The 10,431-nt window shown below is 37.9% G+C and overlaps 1 long non-coding RNA gene across 1 annotated transcript in view; it reads left to right on the forward strand.

Moving 5' to 3' along the window:
• LOC125923448 (uncharacterized) overlaps positions 1–4,183 on the forward strand; it is a 46,710-nt gene extending 42,527 nt beyond the window's left edge. Inside the window, exons 3-4 of the long non-coding RNA XR_007458043.1 lie at positions 1,469–1,595; positions 4,100–4,183. This is a non-coding gene — a long non-coding RNA (uncharacterized LOC125923448). The remainder of the gene's footprint in view (positions 1–1,468; positions 1,596–4,099) is intronic.
• The last annotated feature ends 6,248 nt before the right edge of the window (positions 4,184–10,431 follow it).

Raw genomic sequence — 10,431 nt, forward strand, 5'->3', positions numbered from 1 at the left:
TGGTTCGTGGGTTTGAGCCCCACATGGGGCTCTGTGCTGACAGCTCAGAGCCTGGAGCCTGCTTCAGATTCTGTGTCTCCTTCTCTCTCTGCCTCTCCCCTGCTTGTGCTCTGTCTCTCTCTGTCTCTCAAAAATGAATAAACGTTAGAAAAATTATATACATATATATGTGTATTTTTTATTTAAAAGGATTTATGCAACAGTAAGTAATTATTTTTTAGAACTGAGTTAATTATTATCTTTCCCTTTTTTTCTGTATTTTCCTAATTTTCTACAGTGAGCATGTATTAATCTCACAATTAGAAAAAAAAAAAAACTCCTCTAAAATTGAAATAAATAACACACAGATAGATTAAATATCCAGTGTACCAAAAATGAATTCCATCTTACTATAATAAATTCTCTGTTAGCCAGTGCTTTTATTGTGTATCAGCTCTGTGGATTGAAGAAGGTCATTACCTACGTGCCCTTCATCAAAATGAATGTTTAAAACATCTTTCTATTTAATACTGTCTCAAAGGGATTTGGCAAAATGCCTGCTTGAATGCATTATTAAATATGTCTATGAGGATGCTGGTTGATTTTATAAGTCGACTTCAGAAGACAATGCAGGCATCACAACATTCTAAAGTGAATTATAACCAAATTGCTTCCAGTCAATGGTACCTTGATGGCCCTTATATAAACTGTGTCAACGCAGTCATTCTAGTGGATCTCCATCATCAGAATTTGGCTCATGGGGAAAATATTGTCTAAATATTTTCCGTTCCTATGACCATTTTATTTGTTTAAGTAGAGATTTTTCAACCCCTGAGAAAAGAGCTCTTATGGTCTAGGGCTGTCAGTGACCACCAATGAATGCTTTGATCACCACTTCAAACATTTTAATTAATTATATAAAATTAGTGTGCTGGCCTCAGCTAAATTGGCCCTGTAACGTAACCTTTGTTAGAGAAGATACCTTGAGAAAAATAAACTTAGCAACTATGTATTGGTTGGTACCAAGTTCCAAGGACTTAGTAGGCACAATCCCTCCTCAAGAGGAACTCACACGTAAATGTTTATGTCAGATCCAGTGCGAACTCGAATACAACAGATGGCTCTTATGAAGGGCAAGGAATTGGAAATTCACTGGGGAGCCATGAAGATCCAAGGCTGGTATAACATGATACAAGGGAAACTAGGCAATCAGATGAGTTGGAAATGAATTTTAACATAGTGATAGAATTTTCAGAAACTGAAATATTATTGCATTTACCCATGAAAACGTAAAGTAAATTCCTTATCTTTGCTCTCCTCCTCACACATCGAGATATTCATTCGGCCTTCAACTAATTTTATCAGTGCTCCAAGAATCCCATTATTTTAGGAGCTGCTTTATCTATCTCATCTTATTTTATTGTGAAATTTTCCCTTACTATGAAAGAATTTTGTGGAATTCTTTACTAAAATGTGAATTATTTTTGAGGTGTTTCAATAATTTCATGGATGGAGTCTAACGTGCACCCAAAGTTGTTATAAATCAAGGATGGGAGTTACCACTGTATACACCACTGCAATCGTTAAATGGGGTGAAAATGTGATGCTTGAGTCAAGTATGTCTGCAAGGAATTGTGCCGTATTTGATTGTATGTTTTCATTTTATAGAAGAATATTGCAAGCTTCCAAATTGGGTATAAAATGACAAATTGTTACATGACTACTTTTATCTATAAGACAAGGGAGTTGAACAAAATTATTTCTAAGTTCCCTTCCATTTTTAAAATACCATGATTCTACCCTTTTTACTCACAACATGACAGTAATGGCTGCCCAATGCCACGGCAGCACAGCAAGAATGGTTTTTAATGGCCACTGACTGTCAACTATCATTTTCCATGTCAGTGGCCCAGAAAAAGTCTTGAGGTCCATTTGGAACTTCTAGAAAGTAAGGCACTAGAAGCATAGACTAAAGTAAAGTTTTCCTTTTCGAGGTTGCTTCAGAGATGGTTTTTATTCAAGTAACTCAAGAAAGTATATCTTAATGGAGCCTGGATATTTTGGCCAAACCACAAAAAATTTCATCATCCCTGCAAATAGAAGTGAATAATTAGAGTAATGATGACCAATCTTTTGTGCCGTCTCTCAGAAAGTAAAATGCGTCTCCAGATTTTCCCCAAAAGTTGTCTTGGCAGGGTGAGGCTGGAACCTGAATGTTTCTTCAGTGTGGGCAGGTAAACAGCATTCTCCTCTTCTGCCAGGATTCATTTACCTTATAATGTTTTCTGGAAGATGGAGAAGGTTTTCGGGGCTAGAAGGGAGTGAAGGGAGAAAGGAGAAAATGGGGGGCATTGGAATCTGAACACTCCATCTGAAGAACGCAGTAAAAGTGTCCTGAAGATGTTGTGAGACTCTGAGCACAGGAAGCGTTGTACTGAGGCCCAAGTAACCTCACAGGGACTGGTCACACACAGTCTCCCTACTTGCTTGCAGAGAAACAAGACAAGTAGCATCTTAAGCAGAGGCTTGGGACTTAGGGACAGCAAACCTCCAGGAAGAATCTGCAAATAAAGAACACCAAGAGCTGTGTTCCTGAGTAAATCATTGCCACTTTGGGGATTCTTTTTTTTTTTTTTTAATGTTTATTTATTTTTGGGAGAGACAGAGACAGAGTGTGAGCGGGGGGGAGGGGCACGAGAAAGGGAGACAGAATCCGAAGCAGGCTCCAGGCTATAAGCAAGCGGTCAGCGCAGAGCCTGACACGGGGCTCGAACTCACAAACTACAAGATGATGACCTGAGCTGGAGTCAGACGCTTCACCAACCGAGCCACCCAAGTGCCCCACTTTGGGGATTCTTGAGATCACTTGAGAAAAGACTGGTCCTGAGGTTCTGTCTGGCCAGGTGGGCACTTGTAGCTCATTAGAGTCGGAAGTCTATGTGAATATGATCACATTTGACTCTCAAGATAACAGAGGTCAGAATATTGATACTAAGCACTAAATGAATTTCAAAAGCAACTTAAATTAACTTTTTATTTTACATGAGGCTGCAGATGCTCTTTATATTGGTAAACGTGGAGATTAAGTTTGAGGCCAAACTAAAATTATTTTTTTAGAGTGAGTTAAGCTGAAATTTTAAAGTAGAGACATAGATTATTAATTGTGTGCAAATAGTGTTACACACTAAGGAAGTGCTATCCCTGGCCATTAACTGTGGGAACTGGACATGTCAATTCAACTCTCTGTCCTCATCTTTTTATTACAAAAAATAGAGAAATACTGTGATAATGTGATGCTCAAAACTTCCTGTAAGTTCTGTATTTCAAATATTCCATGATTCCATTAACTGCTTCTAAAAAACAAATATATATACATATATATATATTTATATATATATGTATATATATACAGTATATATGTGTGTGTATATATACTTTATTTATATATTTATACACACAGATGCATAAATATTTCAATACACATGATTACATAAATATATGTCATCAAAAAGGGGGTTGGTGATTTGGGAGTTAAGTCCTTTGATTGCTTGGTTACTTTTATTTTTGATGTTTTGCATCAACAGTTATATTTATCAATATCCTGAGAGAACTAGTAAATTCCTATTACAGTTTGACCCCTGACTCCTCAAAAAGGATATTAATCGACATACCTTGCTGCAGACATGTTAAAAAACAATACCTTAGCATTCTGATTTTAGTCTTTAATTTTAAGTATCACCTCCATATAGACCCATGGAAGTATGCGAGGTATCCTTTTTCTAACCTGTCTTAATTTCTCAGTCTCATCCTCCATACCATAGTCACAAATTAGGACTTGAGAAAGACTTTGTCTTCTCTATACAATCTTCCAGCGAAAAGAGAAAAGGAACCCAAATGCCACTCTCCTCCAGGAGGGATGGCTCCTGAATGGACTCAGCAGATCTTTTTTTTTTTTTTTTTTTTGCTTATTCACACATTCAGCACAAATCACTTCAGTAAAATTATTGTTTCTGGTCTGTGCTAGTATTGAATTGAAGCATGTAGCATTGAAGCATACGAGTCTCACTGAAAATGAAATCTTAATTTGCTTCACTAATGGAACTCATTTTATTTCCTTTAGGCCCTGCCTTTGATTATTACCTTGCGACACAGAAAAAGCAGCGATAAAACACTTTAATTGATGACACCTCCATGGTATTTGTTACACCTGCTATAAAATAATTAGTTATTCAACTATAATAACTGCTTATTAAAGTGAAATGCAATAAATACTAGAAAATCTGTAAGACAATTTAGCTACTTAGGAAAGCTATGGTCTGTTAAGCTACCAAGAGCAAAGATCTGTCTCTGTTTGTGATCTGCAGTGTAGTCCCGTGTCAGTTTTTAATACCCTGTGTTGTGATACCCTCAGTTCAGTTATTAGCAAACAGGTGTCCTCATTATACCAAAAGTGTAAATGGCCATAAACAACTCCCCTGACAGCAGAGAAGCCAAAGACTCCATTCTCATGGAGAATCACTCTGTCGTGGAGATGATCACTCAGCCCCAGCCTGAGTGGGAAAGGTCTGCTTTCCTGTACGTAATGCCTGCCTGGGGAACAGATCTCACTTTGGAGACTTCCGTAAGCATTAAGATAAATTCTGTGTACAATGAATAATTCTAAGGCTCCCACCAGCGGCATCGTCTGGCTGCCGCTGCTGATGGTACTTAGCCGGCTGTGGGCAAGAAGTGCGTGCAGGCAGAAGGTGCTGCTAGCCTTCCCTACCAGTAGCTGAGGTATAAGTGGAGGGAAGACCATACATTTTAATAAACAAACAAGGTAGCCAGCAGACATTTTGTCTCTGTGTTTCCAAGGAAATTGGCTTCTGAAAGGGGGAAAGGAAAGACTACTTTTGAACTTTTGGGGGGCCCATCTAGAAGGAGATTACATAATCACAAGAGAAAACACAAAAGAGCGCCAAGAAAATTGTTTTCCCCCTGCCTCCGTCTTCTGAAGTCATGTCACCTGCCCAGCTCACCTACTCTCTGGATCCCATACTTTCTGGTTTCTTTTATGTTCACAATTTTATTTACTTTTTATTTTTTTAATGTTTAGTTTTGACAGAGAGAGACAGAGAGAGAGACAGAACATGAGTGGGGGATGGGCAGAGAGAGAAGGAGACACAGAATCTGAAACAGGCTCCAGGCTCTGAGCTGTCAGCCCAGAGCCCGACGCGGGGCTTGAACTCACGGACTGCGAGATCATGACCTGAGCCAAAGTTGGATGCTCAACCAACTGAGCCACCCAGCTGACCCTGTTTACAATTTTAATGATAATAATTGCTTCATAAGTGCTGCTGTAAGTTCCGCTAGGAGAGTTTGATGACTTTGGAAAAGAGTTTTCTCACACACACACACACACACACACACACCACTTATTCATCTTGTTAGCCCAAATGCCAATTACTTATATTTTAACAAAATCTATACAGTGTTTGTGTCTAGCTGGTCACTGAGATATGCAGTAGGGTGACTATATGTTAACTTAGACATTCAACAGCAGGCCATCTCTCGCTCTGTAAACATTCTGAAGTTGATTTTTATAACTTGTCTTTGTAGAATATATCAGGGAGACTAACTCACATGGTAAAACTTCCTGAAATTCTTTATGAAAAGACTTGTGTGGGAGAAGTGTTGACTCACGTGTCTGTGAGTCTACTGATAACCCATATGTAAGTGCTTGTGCTGTCTCTCACTAATAAAACCTCTTCCTTTACAGAAGAATTAATGAAGGACCTTTCTTGATTAACTTTGTTCAGTGAGCAGAGATTTGCCCTGTTCCTCAGCTCAAAATGAACAAGAACTAAGATTTAAAGTACATAATTGGGAAGAAAAGTATATACTTCCTAAATAAATTTGACTTTCTAGAATTGATATTCATAAGCTCGTGACTTTTCTTCTTATATTAATGCACTGAGAAACTTTCAGACCCCTAATTTTTTTTAAAAAAATAAACTGGATGCGCTTTAGAGCAGACATCCTTAACCAGCCCTTCCTGCTACTCCCCCATTTCCACAGCCCCTCAAAATCACCAACACCATTAGACTGAGAGGGGGAGGCAGAATCCGTGGATGGGCTTACGGGGGCCCGTTAAAACACTGAAATTATAGGCTGGATTTTTTCTTACCTTTATGTGTATTGGGGCTCTTGTTTGCAAACGACAGATATCAGTTCTGGTGAATTTACCTAGAAAAGGAATTTACTGGGGGTGTGGGAATGCCTGGGTTGCTCAGTTTGTTAAGCATCAGACTTTTGGTTTCAGCTCAGGTCATGATCTTCTGGTTTTGTGAGTTCAAGCCACGTGTTGGGCTCTGCGCTGGCAGCACGGAGCCTGCTTGGGATTCTCTGTCTCTCCCACCCCCACTCACACTGTCTCTGTCTGAAAATAAATAAATTAACTTTGCTTTTTTTTTAAAAAAAGGAATTTACTTGAAGGATATTGGATATTTCACTGAATTTATTAGAAAGATATTGTAGAGTCTATAAATCATTTACAAAAACAAAGGAAGCTAAACATCCAAAGCAATAGTGAAAATCACACCACAGGAGGCACTGATTAGGACCCCATTGCCAACAGACAGGATACTTCACCACTGGTCTAGAACACTGAATGTTCAGAATAAATGCAAAGTGATCCCTGTCTCTTTGTGACACTAGCTTTACCTACAAACTCCCAGGGCTAGGTGAGATGATTCAAGTGGCAGAGCTTAGGGTAAGTGCCAGCGTACTATCTATGCAGGCTGAGAGACTACAACGGGCCTTTGCACATTCTGAGTTCCAGGTTGGTGATGGGGCTTGATTGCCACGAATTCTTGCACGATGGCTGTTTATCCAGCAGAAGATATGAGCATCATAAAAAAAAAAACAAAAACAAAAAACGAAGTAGTATATATATTGAGAAGGCAGGTCATGCCTTTTATCAGGTTTTTTATAAGTATTGATTATCCAACCAGGCTAAGAATGCCTATTATATAGAATTTATAAAAGGAATGATTTACCTCCAGAATGACTAGAGACCCAAAGAGATTAAGAGACCACACACTGCCACCCATTAGCAAGATCAACACAAGGGCTAGAGTTTAGGGACTCAGAAAAGTGAAGCTGTTTTTGCTCAAACAAACTGAATCATATTTAGAGGTTTTCAAATTGAAATTAATATCCCCCCATAACTTTTCAGTTTATGAAAACTGTCAGGTACCTTCACTGGTCACCAGATAAAGAAAACTTGTTGGCAGACACAGAAAAGGTCTTCATCTTGGGGAAAAATATAAGCATTTTATAAACTGGATATTGTTATTTGCCTGCAGGTTACTCTTTCTTTCAAGACCGAGTTAAAACAGACAGAACCACAGTATAAATGGCCCCCCTTATTCATGGGGGGAATACATTCCAAGACCCCCAGGGGATGCCTGAAACTGCCGATAGTTCCAAACCATATATATATATATATACCATGCTTTTTTCCTGTACATATATTTTTTTTAATTTTTCTTTATTTTTGTTTTTTTTAATATGAAATTTATTGTCAAATTGGTTTCCGTACAACACCCAGTGCTCATCCCAACAGGTGCCCTCCTCAATACCCACCTCCCACCCTCCCCTCCCTCCCACCCCCTATCAACCTCAGTTTGTTCTCCGTTTTTAAGAGTCTTTTATGATTTGGCTCCCTCCGTCTCTAACTTTTTTTTTCCCCCTTCCCCTCCCTCCTGGTCTTCTGTTAAGTTTCTCAGGATCCACCTAAGAGTGAAACCATATGGTATCTGTCTTTCTCTGTATGACTTATTTCACTTAGCATAACACTCTCCAGTTCCATCCATGTTGCTACAAAGGGCCATATTTCATTCTTTCTCATTGCCACATAGTATTCCATTGTGTATATAAACCACAATTTCTTTATCCATTCATCAGTTGATGGGCATTTAGGCTCTTTCCATAATTTGGCTATTGTTGAAAGTGCTGCTATAAACATTGGGGTACAAGTGCTGTACATGTATATCTATGATAAAGTTTAACTTCCAAATTAGGCACAGTAAAAGATTAAGAATAATAACTACAATAAAATAAAGCAATTATAACAACATATACTATAACAAAAGTCATGCGAATGTAGTGTCTCTCTCCCTTAAGATATCTTAAGGTGAATGATGTAAGCGTTGTGATGTAGCATTAGGCAACTATTGAACTTCTGATGATACATCAGGAGGGTCATCTGTCTCTGGGCTGGGACTGACCTCTGGTAACTGAAACTGTGAAAGCAAGACCATGGATGAAGGGGGATTTCTGTATCCACTTGCTTCCAGGAGTAAAGATGCAATTAGGTTTCTGGATCATATATGCTTCTATTATAAAATATTCTATCTTTAAATCAGAGTTTAAGTAAATGAGCTCAGTGAAAACTTGCTAGCAAATTCTCAGTCATTTGCCTTAGGGAATTTCTTTTTGTTTCCCTTCCTTTTCTTATTTTCTTTATTTTTCCCTGTTTTCTTTCCTTCTTCCTTTCTTCCTTCCTTTCTTTCTTCTTTAGTATATTTAACAAATACACATAAACTTACATGTGTTTGTTTTACTCCATCTACACCACAATGGCAACTGGCCACAGTTTGACCTTTCATTTATGAATTGATGTTTAAAAGCTGAGAAAAAATAAATTTCTCACCAATAGTTGGATATAAATGACACTAATAAACAGGGAAATAAACTGACAGGCAAATGTAAAAATACGGTAAAACCTGGGATTGTGAGTAACTTGTTCTGCGAGTGTTCCACAAGATGAGCAAACATTTCTCATAAACTTTAACTTGATAAATGAGCGATGTTTTGTAATACTAGTGACACTGAATGTCACATGATCACAACTGAGCCAATGGTTTCTCCCCCCTCCCCGATGGATTGTGGGTGATCATCTCCCTCGCTTGGATGCCTGGTCTCTGGCCATGGTGTTTGGCAGAAATCAGCAATTTTTCAGAACATTGGAAAGTGCCCATAACTGGCATTAGTGCACTTTTTGTCATTTCAGAGCCCTTATGGACAGTCTTTTGCTTTTCCATACAAGAATAAGCTTAGGAATGCTTTGCTTCATTCTAACCTGCAGATATGGACCCTTTCCTCTGCTGTCTTATTGCTAGTTACATTAAATACAGTAAAGGACAAGAGGTTATTAGTATTGTACTGTAGTCAACCTCCATGCAAGCATATACAAAGGCCCCCAAGCAGAGAAAGATTCCATTGAGCCAATGGATAGCAGTGATTCTGTTAGTGATAATGAAAGTCATCCTACACAATAATCCTCCTCTCACTTGTCTCCCTCACACCAGCCATGAAGGTTCTCAAAGGTTAGTGCAGGTTAATTTGTTTATTTTTCTTTTATTTTTTATTTTATTTATTATTCTATATTATATTAAAGTATTGTAATCATTTTTATATGAATATTTTTGGGTGGAATGAATTGAGTTTCCGTCATTTCTTGTGGGGAAATTTGCTTCGATATACAAGTGCTTTGGATTACAAGGATGCTTCTGGAATGAATTATGCTTGCAAACCAAGGTTTTACTGTATTTATCTTTATTAATCTTTATTCAAGAAGCTCATCAGAATGCTTTAGTTAACCTATAAAATCCCATAAAGACCTATGAAGAGAAAAAAATATAATGTTCCTCATATTACGTATCAGAAAATCAGGACAAAGAAAATAAAGTCTTTCTTTGGCATAAATTGTTAAGCAAGGGGCTATAAAATAATTAACGTAATAATAATGCAATTCAGGACTCTAGACAAGGCCTCTAGACAAGGAATAAAGCACAATCCTAGCTAGTGTGATTTTTTTCAACTAGATATTAAATGAAATTAATAGGTTGATATATGGAACATCATAGTCAGATTGGGCTTGAATAATTAGAGTAAGCAAGGCAAAGAGAAGGAGAGTGGTATGTAATTGGGAAGTAATCATAGTCCATTATTGGTTTCAAGAGATAGCAGATCTGGGAAGCAGAGAATTTTGAAGGAAAAATGATGATGTGAAAGCATATCTTTGGGTAAATATGAGGTAGTTCTTAGGCATGACACCAAGGAGTTTGACTCTGGGCAAGGAGTTTATCAAAGCAGTGTTTCACAAAGCCATGTCTGGGATTTCCGTGAATAGACGATTTAGACACTGATGGGAAAATAAAAAGGAAGAGGCAAAAATATTACAACACATGTAATACTAGTAATGCTGGTCACATTTCAAGTTGGTCACCTAAATTTACAAGAAGTTGAACCGGGTCCCAAACTCAAGTGTTTCAACTTCAAATTATGGGCTCCTCTATCTTTAGATTGTGTTTACATGGAAGACAGACTTGAATTTGCACATGAGTTTGAGTTTGAGGTTAATAAGAGACAATCACTTATTCAGTTATAGGGAGAACACTCCGAATA

Source organism: Panthera uncia, chromosome B1 (genome assembly GCF_023721935.1).
Source record: "Panthera uncia isolate 11264 chromosome B1, Puncia_PCG_1.0, whole genome shotgun sequence".
Lineage (NCBI taxonomy): Eukaryota > Metazoa > Chordata > Mammalia > Carnivora > Felidae > Panthera > Panthera uncia.